Below are 17253 nucleotides of genomic sequence, written 5' to 3'. Positions count from 1 at the left end.
CCCTGTGATCCATCCAATAGCTGACTGTGAGCATCCACTTCTGTGTTTGCTAGGCCCCAGCATAGTCTCACAAGAGACAGCTATATCTGGGTCCCTTCAGCAAAATCTTGCTGGCATATGCAATAATGTCTGGGTTTGGTAGCTGATTATGGGCTGGATCCCCAGGTGGGGTAGTCTCTGCATGGTCCATCCTTTCGTCTTAGCTCCAAACTTTGTCTCTGTAACTCCTTCCATGGGTGTTTTGTTCCCATGCCTGACCTCAAGCTGTACTACAGAGCAATTGTGATAAAAACTGCATGGTACTGGTACAGCAACAGACAGGTAGATCGATGGAATAGAATTGAAGACCCAGAAATGAATCCACACACCTATGGTCACTTTATCTTTGACAAGGGAGCTAAAACCATCCAGTGGAAAAAAGACACCATTTGACAAATGGTGCTGGCACAACTGGCAGTTCTCATGTAGAAGAATTTGAATTGATCCATTTTTATCTCCTTGTACAAAGCTCAAGTCTAAGTGGATCAAAGAACTCCACATAAAGCCAGAGACCCTGCACTGCTCTTAAATAGCCTCTTTGCTGTGCTGTTCCCATAAGAGTTGGGTGCATCCTGTCTCTGACTCATTCTGTCAAATATTTCTCTGATTTGTCACATTGTCTGCCCCTCAATCAGTTATTGGTGTTTGGGATTAAAGGTGTGTCTCAAACTGGGCAGTGGTGGTGGTGCACGCCTTTAATACCAGCAGTTGGGAGGCAGAAGCAGGCAGATTTCTGAGTTCAAGGCCAGCCTGGTCTACAGAGTGAGTTCCAGGACAGCCAGGGCAACAAAGAGAAACCCTGTCTCGAAGAAACAAACAAACAAACAAACAAAAAAACAAAAACAAAGTGTGTCTCTAATTAGCCAGAAGGATTATAGGTCTATGGTATTCCAACAAGAAGGTCTTTGGATGTAATCCCTTGACAGAGTAGCCAGGTTGCTGGTTTACAATTTCCTCTACAATAATATAAATATCTGTGCTTTCTGAAACAGTCTTAGGCGAAATCTGTGAAAAGTTGTTCAACCCTCAAAGGGGTCTCAACCCACAGGTTGAAAACCCCTGCACTAGAGGAAGAAGGGAACATCCTAGCTGTGTGATCCTAAAGTGACTAGGAAGTCACTTTACCTCTCTAAGTTTGGTTTCCTTCCTAACTTGGGTTGCTTGTTTAGTTTTGGTTTTTGACAGTTTCTCTGTGTAGCCCTGGCTATATTGGAACTCCCTCTGTAGAGCAGACTAGTCTCAAACTCAAGAGATCCACCTACCCCTTGCCACATTTACCCGACCCCCATCCCTGTGCTGGGATTAAAGGCAAATACCACCACACAGTCAAACTTGGGATTTTAACCCAATATAAGTCCCAAGTCTACTTCACAGAATGGTCATGATACTCAAAGGTGAGAAAAATAAACTGGATGTGGAGGCACACACCTGTAATACCAGTAATTTGATGGTTGAAGCAAAAGCATTATGAGTTCCAGGCCAGCCACTGCTATGTATAATTCAAAGATACCCTGGGCTACACAGTAAATCTCTGCCTAAATAAGTAAATAAGAGATATGTGATGGATCACCAAGAAAAGCTGTAGGTCTAGGGAGAGAAAGATGACTTAGTTTGTAATACAAGCCTAACAGTCTCAATCAACTTCTCAGAGTCCCCTTAAAAAAGATAGGTGCAATGGCATACACCTGTAATCTCTGTACTCCTACTGCAAGATGAGAGGCAAAAACAAGAGGCCTCAAAAACAATGTAGAAGATTATCCTCTTACCAGAACCTGCTATAACAGGCACTCTATCCTTCTTCCTCTCCCTCTCCTTCTCTCCCTCCCTTCTCTCTCTCTCTCTCTCTCTCTCTCTCTCTCTCTCTCACACACACACACACACACACACACAAATAAAATGAAATAACAAAAGCTGTGGATCTGTTTTCCAAGCTTGCATTTCCTGTCTGTTTACACACTCAGATTCAACCTTGACTTCTTCTCTAATCCAAGCTTTAAATGCTGTGAGGAAAGATGACTGAATAACACAGGTGAAAGATGTTAAATTCCAATGCTCTCAAAAATGTCACATCACATGTATCACTTTACTGTCTCATAAGAAAATGTGCTTTAAATAACCCTCAGGTCATTTAACTCCATTACAGAAATTACAACACATTTTCCCACAGGGGAGGAAAATATTCCCATGGGGGGGGGAATAAAGATAAGTCTTTAAAATACAGAAAGACACAATAGGTAACCTATTCCTACACTGCTGATGCTTTAAATTTGGAAAATCCAAATTGGGGGGTTAGATACAAAATTAGTGAAAGGCACGTCTTTAGAACTGGATAACCCCTAAGGATCTGTTAGAATATACCCAGCACTCCATCAAACACTCAGATTCGAAGACAATTTTTCCCAACCCATTCATTTCATGAGAAATTGTAAAAACAGGATGAGAAGTCTCTGCAACATGCTATTGACTGAAAACAACTGCAGAACAGTGTGAATGGGAGGAGCCATTCTTACTCATGTGTCTACATACAAGGCTGGGAACATGGCCACCTAAAAGGTGCATCTGAGGAAGGGGTCTGAGAGATAACTTCATCCATAAAGTATTTACCTTGCAAATATGAAGACTGGCATTGAATCCCCAGATTCCATCTTTTAAAAAGCCAGTAAAGGCCAGGCATGATAGCATGTGCTTTTAATCCTGGCACTGAGGACCCAGAGTCTATACAGAAACTCCAGGATGGACAGCTAGAACCACACAGAAAAACTGGAAGGATGGATAGATGGATGGATGGATGGATGGATGGATGGATGGGTGGATAAATAGCAAGCCAGTAACAGTGGCACATAGTAGTAACCCCAAGGCTTGGGAGGCAGAGACGGGGATCACCATGTTTCTGGCCAGCCAGTCTACTTAATGAGATCCAAACTAGTTCGAGACCCTGTTTTAAAAACCAAGGTGGATGGTGCCCAAAGAATGACACTCAAAGTTGACCTCTGACTTACATATACATTCATATAAGACAAGTACACACATAGAAAAATTTTAAAAATAAAATAAAAGCTACCTAGTACCACCTCTGAGTGGCCTGTATGATGGGACTGGCAGCAGAGATCATGGGAGACATTTTAATTCCTCATCAATGTTTTCCCTCACTTAAATTTTCATGAGAAAGCAAGTATTGTCTAAAACCATAAGACTGTGATGGAATGGTTCCTATTGCACAACAACTTCTAACTGTACACTCCATTCAGCATTTAATGCCCTGTGTAGGGTAGCAATGCTGTCCAGAACACCTAGTCAGGTGACTGAGGACAGCATATGTGACAATATTGAAAGAGAATCTGACATAGAGGAACAAGCTCTGAACTAGCTACATGTTCTGGCATAAATAATTTATCTCTTGAGCCTCAGAAATTTACCTGTAAGGATGAAGAAAAGTAAATTGCAGGGTTCATAAGAAAGGAAAGATGAACAAAAAAAAGAAGAGAAAAGAAAAGAAAAGAAAAGAAGAGAAAAAGGTCAAAAGGGCTTGGTAATTGTGTTTGGTTTGGTTTGTTTGTTTGTTTGTTTGTTTATACATATGTGCCAGGGCCCTTTATACACCACAGACCCAAAGAGGTTAAATAAGAAGGAAAGCCCAAACCGGGCGTGGTGGCGCATGCCTTTAATCCCAGCACTCGGGAGGCAGAGGCAGGCGGATTTCTGAGTTCGAGGCCAGCCTGGTCTACAAAGTCAGTTCCAGGGCAGCCAGGACTATACAGAGAAACCCTGTCTCGAAAAAACAAAAAACAAAAAAAAAAAAAAAAACAAAAAAAAAGAAGGAAAGCCCAAGTGAGAATGCTTAAATCCTACTTAGAAGGGGGAACAAAACAGTCATGGGAAGCAGAGGAAGGGAGAGGGAAAGAGGAGGAGAGAGGAAGAGCAGGGTCAGGTATGAGGGGAGACAGGAGAGAGGCCCAGAGGGCCAGATGGATGAATAGAAATATACAGCTGCCAGGGATGGGGGTTGGGAAAAAAACTCTTGTAAGTCCCAGAGACCTGAGATGGGGGAGGCTCCCAGGACACAATGTGGGTGACGTTAGACAAAATACCCAACAGTGGGGAGATGGAACCTGAAGAAACCACCTCGAGTAGTCAGACAGGACCCCCAGTGGAGGGATGGGGACACCAAGACACCAACAAAACTTTCCTTCCAAAATTGTTCCTGTCTAAAAGAAATGCAAGGACAAAGATGGAGCAGAGGCTGAAGGAATGTCTGGCCAGTGATTGGCCCATTTTGAGACCCATCCCATGGGCAGGCACCAATCCCTCACACTATTAGTGATGCTATATTGTGTTAGCATAGGATAGCCACCCTCTAAGAGGCTCTACCAGCAGCTGACTGATACAGATGCTGAGACCCACAGACAAACATTGGATAGAGGTCTTCCCTATGGAAAAGTTGGGAGAAGGACTGAAGTTCCCTCAAAGAGATGGCAACCCCACAAGAAGACCAACAGTGTCGACTAACCTGGACCCCTGAGAGCTCCCAGAGACTGAGCCACCAACCAAAGAGCATACACGGGCTGGTTCCAGGCCCCTGGCACTTACATAGCAGAGGGCTGCCATGTCTGGCCTCAGTGAAAGAGGATGTGACAAATCCTGCAGAAAGCTAATGCACCAGGGCGGGGGTATACCCAGGGGAGTTCTCAGAAACTGAACCATCAACCAGAGAATGCACACATAGCCTGAAACGTTTTTAAACTGANAAAAAAAAAAAAAAAAAGCAAGAACACCAAACAAGCATTAGTATTCTGATAATTACTGAAGAGTAACCCAACAGGTGTATTCCAATGGTATCCAAAGACTCACCTTCCCCTTAGTAACATACTCAGCCATCTGAGGATCTCCAGCTTCTCTTTCCTGAATTGACAATTTGCTACCTTTTAAGCTTTGAGGTTTTTTCAGGGGGAGGGGTTCTTTGTTTGTTTAGTTGGTTTGGTTTTTTGCTTTGGTTTGGTTTTGGGTTTTCCATCTGTTTGTTCATGACAGGTTCTCACTATGTAGCTTTGGCTGTCCTAGAACTATGTAGACCAGGCTGGCCTCAAACTTACAGAGATCCAAGTGGCTCTGCCTCCCAAATCTTGGGATTAAAGATGTGTGCCACAAAGTCCAGCTTTGTTTTTTACTTGTTTGTTTATTTGTTTATTCCTTCTAATTGGATACTACTGATGGGAAAACATCTGGAGCAAGTATCTAGGGCCAGGGCACTCCATCCCAGGCAGTGGTTAGTGGTTTGGGGAATGAGTATGTGGTGGAATAACTGGTGGTTACTAATTATTATATATCACAGGGTTTGGCATCATCCATAAAACTTCATCATGCTGGTCTCCTCCTCTTCAGAGAGATTACAGAATTGACTGTTTAGAAATTTTTCCTCTGAGTTAGCATACATTTTCTTTGTCTTAATTGGATCCAGCCTCCCAGCCCGTGAGTAGAAAGGCATCCTTCAAATACCAGGTCCCTGACATCCTATGTTTAGAAGAATCACTGCCTAGCTTCCTATTTTCTTTCCTTTCTGCTCAGTCTCAATTCTTCAGTGACATGAAAAACATGTGATGAACCCGTCCTAGGATACCTTTGATCTGGCCAAAAGAGGGATGGAGTTAGCATGAAGGATCTTCAAGGAACACAGCCTCAGAACCAGGGAAAACTATTTGCCTTGAACATTTGCTTGAATGCAAATATTTATTTCTGGGAAAACAACTAAAACAAACCACTTCCAACTCAGGGGGAAGGGTGAGTTTGCCAAACATTTTTCACAGTTAAGACAAACATTTGGAAAACATTTTCCTATTGGTCCTCTACCCTTATGTAATCTTTCTTTGCCATGCTAAAACATTTCCTAATTTATCATCTATTGTGTTATGACATGGAATCGGTGTGTGTGTGTGTGTGTGTATGTGTGTGTGTGCGTGTCCACACCTGTAGATCAGGTCAATCTCTATACACACCGTTTTTTGTTGTTTTAAAAACAGGGTCTCAATATGTAGCCCTGGCTGGCCAGGGAATTCTCTATGTGGGGCAGGCTAGCTAACCAACTCATAAAAGATCCACCTGCCTGTGCCTCCCAAATGCTGAGATTAAAGGTATATGCCACCATGCCTGTCTGTCAACATTTTGGAAGGTGGGGGGAAGGGACTCTCCCTGTCCTGGAACTCATTAGTTAAGTTTGGCGGTAAGCCCAAGACCTAATCAGTGAACACAAGTCTTTTCACCATTTTCACATGGATTCCTGGAAGTCCTCGTCTTATACAGCAAGCTATTCTCACCACATATTTCCTTTAGGGTCTCTGCTGTCCAGTTCCCCTTCCCACAACAGAGACACAGCACCATTACTTATTCTGGAAATTCTTTTGAATACCAATGATGCTGCAAGCACACCCTCCTCTGATACCATCACCCCCTACACACACACACACACACACACACACACACACCACAAATGCAGGCCTATGGACATCCACTTACAACACTCAAGCCCCGAGGTAAGGAGAACACTGAGGTAACCTATACCAATGAAGTCAACATCCCAATTCTTATGCTCACTGCACTCCCCACTATTCCTTCTCATGGATGTTGTTTACATGACCTAATGTACTTGATCTAGGCATATTAATGACAACATTAGGACAAAGCATCAGCTCTTGAAGCTGCTTTTCCTGGCCACTTGTTGATCCTTCTTCAGTCTCTTTCTACTTCAAAAGAGCTTCCAAGATTCAACAAAGATGGAATTCCATTTCATATGATGTTTCACAACACCTTTTATCAACTATGCAGGCCAATTACACTGGCCAGCCTCCCTCTGTCCTATACATGGGTAATCCCTCACCTTTCCCCTGCCTGAGATAGCAGAACTACATCTCAATAGCAATCAAAGGCAAAGGCATGGCCTCCTGTCCCCTCATTATTAAGCAGTGACATCATACTGCTTCTGGCTAGGACTTGAGGGCAACAAATAATACATGGCACACAAAGAAAGGGAAAGAAGGAGAAAGGGAGAAAGGGAGAGAGAGAGAGAGAAGGAGAGAGGGAAGGGGGAGACAGAGAGAGGGAAAGAGAGGGAAAGAGACTGACAAGAACTCTGGATGCAATTACTCATAAAGTTAATGCTGAAGAATACAAAAGGGATGCTGGGGGAAAGGCCACTTCATGCTCCAGCTTCAGGAAGGAGATGGGGTACTGATCTCCTTCTCTCTAGCTTCCACTTCTGTATTAAAGAAAACTGTAGGAACTTGAGCATATGTCTAAGATGTCACCCTCAGGCAGAGTCCACAGTCAAGCATGACCTAAGAAGTAGGAAAGGTATTCTGACGAGAGAACAGGGTAGGCCCATATCAGCTAGCCTGCCCACTACCCACCTCCCAGCTCTGCCAAGGACACGCAATGATGTAGCTCTCTTATCACTTCCCCCATCTGCTTTGATGCCCTGTTCTTTAGGGACAAGTCTTTAGTATAGCCCCACCAGGAGAAATACCACATGGCTAACCTTGAGAGGTGGTTTGAATAGGTATGGCCACCATAGACTTAGGTGTTTGAATCCCAGCCCATAGAAAGTGGCACTATTGGTAGGTGTGGCCTTGTTGGAGTGGGTGTGGCCTAGCTAAGGAAGTATGTCACCGTGGGGGTGAGTGTTGAGGTCTCCTATGCTCAAGCTATGCCCAGTGTGGCATACAGTCTCCTTCTGTTGCCTGCTGATCAAGATGTAGAACTCTTGGCTCCTCCAGCACCATGTCTGCCTGCACACCGTCATGCTTCCCACCATCATGATAATGAACTAAACCTCTGAAACTGTAAGCCAGCCCCAATTAAATATTTTCCTTTATAAGAGTTGCCATGGTAATGGTGTCTCTTCACAGCAACAAAGCCCTAACTAAGACACCTTGATAATTTAAAGTGTTATAGGCAGAACATAGGCAGAGGGAAAACATAGGTAGAATCAAAGCCATAGATGGACACATTTTCATGTGTATGTGAGCATGCACATATATGTACATATCCTACTCACTCTTCAACTACAGCAATCACCCCCAGCAAGGGGATGCAATTATACTTTTGTTTATGTGCATGAATATGTGTTTACAAATGCCTGTGCATGTGTGTACTTGTGTATATGAAGGCCAGAGGAGAACAGCCTTGGGTGTCATCCCCAAAACAATATTCATCTCCTTTGAGATAGGGGACTCTCTTACCAATTAGGGTAGACTGGGACTAGCAAGCCCTAGGTTTTCTACCTGTCCATACCTCCCAGCTCTGACATTAGAAGTGCATGTCTGTACACCTGACATTTTTACATGGGTTCTGGGGATTAATCTCTAGTATTCATGTGTGCAAAAGAAGCTCTTTACTGACAGAATCACCTCCCTAACCTTCAGTTATACTAGTCAACTAGAATCACCTAATGCAAGGATTTGTGCACTGGCCATTAACCATTTAAAAGGAAACTCAACCCAGGTTATCTCAAATTGGCACTTGACTAACATCAAAGTCTAGATGGGAAGTTATGGTTCATATGTGTCCCTTTTAACAGGAAGGCTGACAGGTTCACTTTCTGTCACCATTAAAACCTTGTGAGTATTTACATTAAAAAAAAAAAAATACCTTGAGCAGCCAAGATGGCTTATCCAGTAAAGCCACTTTGCGCCAAGCCTACCAGCCTCATCTCAATCACTGAGGCCCACACAATAAAAAGAAAGAACTGATTCCTATAGGTTGTCCTCCAACTTCCACACATGCACCCTGGTACATACACATAATAAAGGAAGTGTATTTTTTTTAATGTCCTAAAGCAATGAAGCCAAGCATGAGCTTCTTTAAAAAAAAAAAAAAGAAGAAGATGGCGCTCCCTGGATTAAAGGCATGTACAACCACTGCCTAGCTTTCCTTTTGCTTTCTGAGCAGACCCTGGAAGCTGTCCTTAGAGGTTCACTTCATCCTTGACTTTTAAAACAATATTGATCTTCCATAGATTACAAGTTCCTTGAGCCATAGACAGCCCAATCAAAAGTGATCTGATTTATGAGTGTCTGTCAAGAGGATTAACTCTGGCACCATTTCAAATAGAGTTCCCAGCTTCAGACAAGAAAGAAAAAGTAACTAATTGTCTTAGTGTTTCAAATGCTTTCCCTCCTTTGCAAGTATGCGTCATCTGAGTTATTGTTTAAAGGTTTCAAATCTTACAAGAAATGGTCTTTTGGGAGAAATCACTGTGATGAAGTTGCAAGCAGTCTGACTTTAACATCTTTATCTTCTTGCTATTCTCAGTCTAGTCTGCTGGGAAGAAGTGGAAATACTTCAAATTGCTTTGCCCCATTTTCACCCTCATTTTAGATCACTTCTTTGAAGTCTATGTAANCNTCNCNCCCCCCNCCCCCCCCCCCCGTCTTTGAGTGGTGGTCTGAGAATAGCCCCCATAGGCTCATATATTTGAATATGAGTCCCCAGTTAATGGACTGCTTAGGAAGGATTAGAAGATGTAGCCTTAGAAAAGGTATGTCCCTGAGCAAGTACTTGGGAGGCATAGGCAGGTGGATCTTTATGAGTTGGTTAGCTAGCCTGCCCCACATAGAGAATTCCCTGGCCAGCCAGGGTTACATATTGAGAGGTTTCAAAAGCCCATAGCCAAATCCAGGCTCTCTGTCTTCTGCTTCTGGATCAAATGTAAGCTCTTACCGGGCATTGTGAGCAGCATACACCTTTAGACTCAACATTTAGGAGGCAGAGGCAGGAAGATCTCTGTAAGTATAAAGACAGCCTTGTCTACTACATATTGTGTTCCAAGACAGCCAGAAAGTCTATCACAAAAAAATAAAAGAAAAAATAAAAAGAAAGCTCTTAGCTACTGCTTCAGTGCCATGCTTGCCTGCTATAGTACTTGCTATGATGGTCATTGACTTGCCCTCTGAAACTGTAAACAAGCCCCCAACTAAAGCTTTCTCTTATAACGCTTTAGTCAGTGTCAATTCACAGCAATAGAACAGTAACTGAGACACCTTACAGAACATATTTTCCCCCTCTTCAAAAAATGACTTTTCAATATATACTCACACTAGAAATTTCAAAAAAGAACACGGAGCCAGGCATGGTATGATAGTACATATCTATAAACCCAGAACTTGGGAAGCTGAGGAAAAATAATCATGAGTTTAAGGTCAGCCTGAGCTACATAGTAATATTATCGCATAATGAAAATAATTTAAAAAAACTAAAGGAACATGAGGTTTCTATATGTGTTTATACCATACTTTCATTAAAATCAGGAAAGACAGGCCGGGCGTGGTGGTGCATGCCTTTAATCCCAGCACTTGGGAGGCAGAGGCAGGTGGATTTATGAGTTCAAGGCCAGCCTGGTCTACAGAGTGAGTTCCAGGACAGCCAGGGCTACACAGAGAAACCCTGTCTCGAAAAAAAACAAAAAGAAAAAAAAAAATCAGGAAAGATAGTTGCTCAATTTAGGTAAGTTTCCCAACAATAAATGAAGGGAGGTGGGGGGAATATGGTGGCTTACCACTACCACTATCTCCATTCCTGAACTAAGTAAATTGAGTCAGTCCCAAGCTCTACATATCAACTTGGAGCTGGCCAGCCCACCCTCTCCTTTGTCTCCCTTTCAGTACCATGTCAAAGCATATAACCCAGACCCAACAGAAGTCCAGAAAGGAGGGCAGCCTCTATCTTTTCAATCTTAAACCAGGTGTTTCAAAAGGCTTTGCTGGTTCTTTCCTGTTTGTTGTTTGTTTGTTTGTTTGGATGGTTTCCATATGAAAGAGCTAATTTTGTTTGGTTTGGTTTGGTTTGGTTTGGTTTGGTTTGGTTTGGTTTGGTTTGATTTGATTTGTTGTCTGCTTGTTTGAGACAGGCTTTCTTGTATAGCCCCAAAACTCCATGTAAACCAGTGCTGGGAATAAAGGTGTGCACCACCAAGGATTCTGATGAAAATGCACCACACCCTAGAAGATTCAAGCCCATCCCTCACAAATAAACTTGGATTCTTTAGTTTTGGGGGTGTTTTTTGGTTTTGTTTTGTTTTTTTAAATCCAGAATCTCAGTCTGTAGTGTAGGCTGGTCTTCAATTCATGGCAATTCTTACAGACATAAGCCTCACCTAGTACAAGTATAATTTTAAATCATTTTAAATGACATATGCATCCTTCAGACCACTGTCTAAAGTCTAGACACAACAAAGTCCATAGTGTCTACTCAACCTCAACTCCTTAAGGAAAAGAAAACATCCAGCCCTGTTCATACCTAATTTTCTAGTTTAAAGAGACTAAAAAGGTCGGGCGGTGGTGGTGCATGCCTTTAATCCCAGCACTTGGGAGGCAGAGGCAGGTGGATTTCTGAGTTCAAGGTCAGCCTGGTCTACAAAGTGAGTTCCAGAACAACCAGGGCAATACAAAGAAACCCTGTCTTGGGGAAGAAAAAAAAAAAAAAAAAAGAGGCTAAAAAGGGTTGATGCATATACCATCAGTGTTATATGCCTAACAAGCTTAAGACCCTGAGTTTAATCCCAGGTACCACTAAAAATAAATAAATAAAAGTAAACCATGTGCTCAAATTGTTTTTTGTTTTGTTTTGTTTTATTTGAGACAGGGTCTCACTATGTAGCTAGCCTGAAACTTAGTACATAGACCAAGCTGGCCTATAACTCAGACATCTGCCTGGCTCTTCCTCCAGAGTGCTGAGATTTAAGGAACGCACTACCACACCAGACCCAATTGTCTCTTTTAGTCCACCTCTAAATGTATTTATCCAAAGCTGATATCCAAAGTATCACTTCTGCCAAGGAACCTTCAAAAACCCATTGATGAGTGAATGTACACATCAATGTTTTACTCTTGTAAGAGTTCAGAAGACAATTTAAGAACTTTTTTTTTTTAATGAGAATGGGTGGAGAACTCAATCACGAAGAGATCGTTTTCTTTTTTAAAAAAGTAGCATGATTTATACAAAAGGAACGTGTTCTCTGGTGTTTGAGTGATAGTTAAATGAACAATATTGTCTTCACTTTCTAAACATAAATCTCAGCAATAGCACTTTTTCATTAGGAATATCTAGATGTTATAACAAGGCACGGCAGCTCACACCAGTCATTTCAGCACTTCAGAGGCTGAGGTAAAAGGATGTTGCCAGTTTGAGGCCAGCCTGGGCTACACAGGAAATTCCAGGCAAATGTGTCAAAAAAAAAAAAAAAAAAAAAGTCAAGGTAGTATAATGTTTTATCTTGATCCACATATTCATTGGCAACAAATATTAACTTTAAATACTGCCCACAGGCCTAGATGGTTTCCTAAGAATGTTGACAGTCCCCAGGAATGGGTTGAGAGCTGAACAGTGCTTGCTTGGAAAAAGCAAATGTGGTCATGTGTAGAACATTTCTGAAACCCACTTGGGCTTTCTTAAAGCCTGCAGTGCAGGCCCAAAGGCCATCATTTAGCAAGCCACTACAAGAGCTCTGGCTTTTAAAGATATCACTTAAGCAAGGTTTGGTTTGGGTACTGAAAGATCAAGATCTTTTAGAGTTTAGAATCTGACAAGCAGCATCTAAGCTACTGAAAGATGAGAGTCTTGTGGGCCTTTATCTGATGCTTATAAAAAAAAAAAAAAAAACAGGCAGCTAGATGAAACACAATTATCATTTGGAAATCTTCTGTTGGAAAGTCAGGCCTTCTGAATGTTGCTTTTGGTTTCTCTATCTCTATGTTGTAGATATTGAAAAGGAAGCTACATGAAGAAGCAGTTTCATTTAACAGCTTAACAGTATTGTGTTTAATAGGCCAGGCTGCTTTCACACATACCAGCTGCCAAAACGAAAGCTATCACTCTTCTGAGTCCTCAGATTGAAGAAAGAAGCTTTGGGTAGCTCTGTCTCTCCTTCTGACAACTTATTCCAACAATGTTCCAGCTCCAGCATCAGAAACTAAGGACTCAAGGGGAAAGCAGGCTTTTAATCTGCCATGGAATTCCAAGCCTATCAGCTATCAAAGGCAAAGCCTTCTTCTCCCAACCCTAGACACTGGTTTCTTTCCTCCTGTTAGACTCCCTGGCCTCTCCCAGGCCCCAAGTTCACCTTCTACCAGGTCCCTAATCTTGATCATCAGAAAGATACAGGCAAAAAGTCACAGCCTTATCTAGGAAATTTTTCTTGTACAGTCCGGTTTTCAGAAATTGTAACAAATAGTGGAGTCATTCTGTTCCAGTGCTTGCTAGCCTGAAAAGCAAGGATATATGTCCAGTTCTGAAATCTCTATAATCAGATAGGGCTATGACTGCTAGCCTGTGAAGAAAGGAAAGGTAATTTCTTGTAAATGTTCCTCTCACCAGTACTGCTCCATAGCAATATAACAAATCTAGACAGTAAGAGAGAAAAAGAAAGGAAAGGAAAGGAAAGGAAAGGAAAGGAAAGGAAAGGAAAGGAAATTTTTACTGCAAAATAAACCAAAAAGAAATAAAAGGCATTCTGCAAACACTCTCACTACCAATATTTCAACAAGAGTTTGCCTGCCAATTTTCTGAGATTCTGAAATGTAAATAGATAGAAGACATGGTCTTGGTCCCTTTTCATTAAATGCTTAAATCACTTAGCTCATTTTCATAAATTGGAATGAATTTTGCCTCAGCTTATTTCTTTGTTCCTTAACTATTTCTTAGGAAAGCTTAATGCCTAGGAAAGATCAAAACCAACTTGATGCTTTCTCATACAAGACAAATAAACAAGTCACACAATACACTTCAGTAGGTTTAGCATTTTGAAATTAGATTACTATATTTTGTTATTTCAAAACAACTGAAGAGTTGGCTTAGCAGTTAAAAGAACTGGCTGCTCTTCCAGAGGTCCTGAGTAAAATTTCCAGCAACCATGTGGTGGTTCACAACCTTGTATAATGGGATTTGATGCTCTCTTCTGTCACACAGGCATACTGGCAAATAGAGAACTCATACACATCAAAATACACAAAAATAAATAAATAAATAAATCTCAAAACAACTCACAAAAGTGGAACTCAGAGGCAGGCAGATCGCTGTGAGGTCAACCTGATCTACATAGTCAATTAGCAGGGATACAGTGAGAAGAACAAGAAAAAAGAAAGCAAACAAATTCATTTGTTTCTTTGTTTTGTAGGTTGGTTGGTTGGTTGGTTGAGACATTGTCTCATTAGGCATATTCCTGGCTGGCCTAGAACCCTCCATATACAGGAGGGGGACCTCAAACTCACAGAGACCACTAGCCTACCTCTTGTGTGCTGGGATTAAAGGTGTGCATTACTACATATGCCTAGCTTTTCAGTCTTAGTTTTAATAAACTTTCACTATTTAAAGAAAGAAATCTGGGCAGGGTGGCACAGATCTGTAAATCCCAGCACTTGGGAAGTGGAGGCAAGAACACCAAAAATTTAAGGCCAGCCTAGTTGGGAGTTTAAGGTCAGTGTGGGCAGCACAGACCTTGTCTCAAAGGGGTGGGGGAAGGTGGGCCAAAGGTACTCACTAATATGGACAAATCACTTTACAACATTCACAAAGTATATCTGTCTTTCTTTCAGGTTTGTACTCTTTGGAGTACAAACTTTTATTTGAAAGCCACATTTAAAATTGTTTACAATGTATTTTGGGAAAAGAACTTGCTCAAATTTCACATTCACCAATTATATTTCTCATCTGTAACCATTCAAAACAATCTTCAAGAAGTGTTTTTAAAACATTTTAAACAACTTGGTGCTTTGGAGTTTGCTTGTTTTCCATGTACTACAAAATCTATATTAGTTACTTCACTAACCTAGCTGGAATTTTTCTTTCTCTCTTTTCTCTATTTTTTAATAGTATCTCGTATTAAACTTGGACATCAACACCAAGACAGGGTGGCTGACCTTAAATTTAGGATCCTCCTGTCTACCTCCCAAGGGCAGGATTGACAGTCCAGTGTAACCACACACACACAGTTTATTCCTGATAGGGATCAAAGCCAGGGGGTTTGGTGCCTGCTAGGTAAACACTTTTATATCCTAGCTTTTTTTTCCATCTATCTTTCTCTTCCTCCCTTTCTCAATTCCCATCATCCCCCCTTTTCTTTTCCTTTCCTTCCTTCCTTTTACATAAATGGAAAAATAGTGCTAGGGACCAAATCAAGGCCTTTTACATGCTAGGCAAAAATTCTACCTCTGGAAACATTCATTTCTGAATATCTAAATAATACAGTTATTTGGAGAATTGCTAAAATTCAGTAAGATGACTTTAAAGTAGAAAACTTTAAAAAGAACATGTGTTTATTTCTAGACTCTTCCATGTTAATTGGGATATAAGTTTAAAGCCTCAATAAAGACCCAGTCTTTATAGAACAGAAGTACTTAAAATTGTAGACTCTTTTTAGACATAAAAGGGGAAACGTTAAATACAAGTTTTAAAATGAAGCTTCCATGTACATGATTAATTTATCGCTCACATGTCAGTCTCTCTGTTTCCTTGCAGGCAAAGCCCTCTCATCTGGAAAGCATTCTTAAAAGCTGTTTCTCACCAGGAGATGTCTATTGAACTCTCACAGGAAAACTAAAAGACTTTAAAAGGAAAAAAACAAAGGGCACATTCTTGAGTACTTCTAATCACAGTAATTTGGCCCCAATGGGAGTCCATCATTCCACTTATACTTCTAGTCCACAGCTTTCCTCTCTAAGACTCCAGAAAAACCTATATACGAACCCGATAAACAAAAATACCAGCCAGTATTCAGTAAAAACAGTGGAGATAATAACTGGAGATGGGGAAAACTTTCCAACTCAAAGTGAAACATACGCAAAGAAGTCAGTGCTGAGGGAATAAATAAATGTATAGCATAGAGAATCCAAGGGAGCTGACTCCCTGGGAAACAGGATAAATCAGTGAAACATACAAAGGCCTCCATGCCCAGAGATTCCCATAGAATCATACCCAGAGATTTCCCAAGAAATAATTTTAGAATTAATAGACAATTTGCCCAACCTGGAGTCCTGAGATGTATCATTGTGTCCCACCACTAGGTGGCAGGCTGCAAAGCTTGCAGGCAGGCAGCTTTCTTCACCTCCAGACACTGCCCCCATCCCAGTGAAGAACTCTACACTTAGTATTACTTCACTAAAAATGTCAGGTTAGTGGGTGAGGGACAAAAACTTTAGTCCCACCTCTAAATAAGTTAGGGGGAAGGGCAGTAGAGGAGGGAGACCTAAATATCTGAAACTCTACTCAGTTTTCAGAGCATTTCCTCCTTTGGGGACTTCCAAAACAAGCCTTCCAGGTGGCTGTTTTAGGATGACAAGTGACCTCAAAATGCCAAGATGAGTTGCTGAAACATAGCACAAGGTGGGTTGTATACCCGCACACACCATGTACTGAGCCACAAGGTGATGGAATGGGCTGGATAAACATGAGTTGTTTTATTGCTGGCCAGAAAATCTTCCTTCATTCATCAAAGTGGCTGAATGAAAACATTATGGAGTAGGGATGGCATTTTCCCGGGCTACTTGCAGAGAATCCTTCTGAAGGGAAAAAACTTACTCTGTCTGCCCTGGATATCAAATACAATCTTCTCCCAGGAAAGGAAAACAACAACAACAAACCCTCCCCCTTCTTATAGAATTATTGCACACCAGAATCCAAATCTTGGCAAATGTGATGTTACATAAATTCCAAGTTTTCCTAAATATGTATGTTTACATTCATGTAATACAAACCTTTTTGGACATCGAAGTTTCTGTCACCCCAAACACTTTTTCAGCTCAAGAATCAAAAATCAAAATGCCTGGTACTGGGTATTACTAAGGATCTTACCTATTCCTGACAACTAAATGCAGGAAATTTAGTGAGATGCATACAAAACACAGCAGCACACTTGTCTATAACTAAGCCTTATTTACCTCAGGGTGGGAGCTGGGGTGGTTAATAACAACAGTCCACCCTAAAAATTTTTAAATTATTTTCTCAGTGACTTGTAAAGCCGCCCTTTCATTATTCTATAAACTGGCTAATTCCTCAACATCTTACTTTGCCTTTAAAAGGCTTCCTTCCACACAACGACGGGATTTCCCTAAGAAAATTTCCCAGAGGATGATTTCCACCAATAGTCTTTATCAACTCAGCCTGCGCAAGCAAAGACTTGGTTTTTGCTAATTCCAATCCCACAACACACACACACACACACACACACACACACAC

At 41.4% G+C, this 17253-nt stretch overlaps 1 protein-coding gene across 1 annotated transcript in view; it reads right to left on the bottom strand.

The window, feature by feature from the left end:
* The window catches only part of Grk5 (G protein-coupled receptor kinase 5), a 198959-nt gene that overhangs the window by 180150 nt on the left and 1556 nt on the right, over nucleotides 1-17253 (bottom strand). The gene's annotated exons all lie outside the window — the stretch shown is intronic.

Source organism: Mus caroli, chromosome 19 (genome assembly GCF_900094665.2).
Source record: "Mus caroli chromosome 19, CAROLI_EIJ_v1.1, whole genome shotgun sequence".
Classification (NCBI taxonomy): Eukaryota; Metazoa; Chordata; class Mammalia; order Rodentia; family Muridae; genus Mus; species Mus caroli.
The sequence above is the reverse complement of the archived record's forward strand: the minus strand, read 5'-3'. Positions and strand labels throughout refer to the sequence as shown.